We start from the raw sequence: 979 nt of genomic DNA, 5'->3' as shown, positions 1-979 counted from the left end.
CACTGATCCTTTGGGAAAATCCACACCCACACCTACATGACTGTGTATGAAAGCTGTGTGTTTGTGTTTGCTGTTCTTGGTTTGGCTTCGTTCTCCTAGTTAGGCTGTTTGCTTATATTTGTATCTTCCTCTATATTTGTTCTTAGAGCTTTATTAAAGTTTACTGAGAGCTGTTTACAGCCGTACTCAAATTACTTGTGCGTGTCACTATATCTGACAAATATAGTCTGTCACACGGTGAGGTCAAGTTTGGGTTTGTCCTGTCTCCATGTCTTGTCATTTCCTGTTTTATTTTGAAAGGTTAACTCTCCTCTCGTTTCAGGTCACTTGCCCTTCCTCATGTGTCACCTGTCTGAGTGTCTTCCCTGATTCCTGATTGTGTCCACCTGTTCACCATTTGCCCTAATGTGTCTTATAGTCTGCGTCTCCCTTTGTCTTGTGCCAGAGTGTCTCGTCCTGTCGTGCACCCCAGCTTACTATCACAGTCCATGCCTTGCTTTTGTCTCTGCATTATCGTACTAATTCTTTACCTCCAAGTGAGCGATTTTTGTTTGTATTTTCATAGTCTAGAGTTTTCTGTTTGTCAAGATTGTAGCAACTTTTGTAGCCTCCTTGTAGAGTGATTTTCTGTTGGTTTATTCCTTTTGTTTTAGCAGTTTTGTCCCTCCATTTGGAGTGGTTTTTTGTTTATTAGATTTTTCTCCATAGCATAATTTTCATAGCTGTTTTTATTTCGTCCATCTCTCTCTTGAGGTTGGAATAGATAAAGTCTGCCAAATTGTTACTCTGCATCTGAGTCCTCTTTCAAGTCCAGGCCTGACATAGTCGAGTCTGTTTCTAATATAATAAATCCATAAAAACAGGATGTTTATAATAAACAGAAACTGTGATTTATTAATTTATTGCGAATGTTACAATGAATTAATTTGACAAACCAGCCACACTCTGCAGAAAGTATTAAAAAGAAACATGAGAACAG

This window comes from Seriola lalandi, unplaced genomic scaffold, assembly GCF_002814215.2.
Source record: "Seriola lalandi dorsalis isolate HSWRI2012SDOR001 ecotype SW California unplaced genomic scaffold, Sedor1 jcf7180002054845, whole genome shotgun sequence".
Taxonomy (NCBI): Eukaryota; Metazoa; Chordata; class Actinopteri; order Carangiformes; family Carangidae; genus Seriola; species Seriola lalandi.
The sequence above is the reverse complement of the archived record's forward strand: the minus strand, read 5'-3'. Positions refer to the sequence as shown.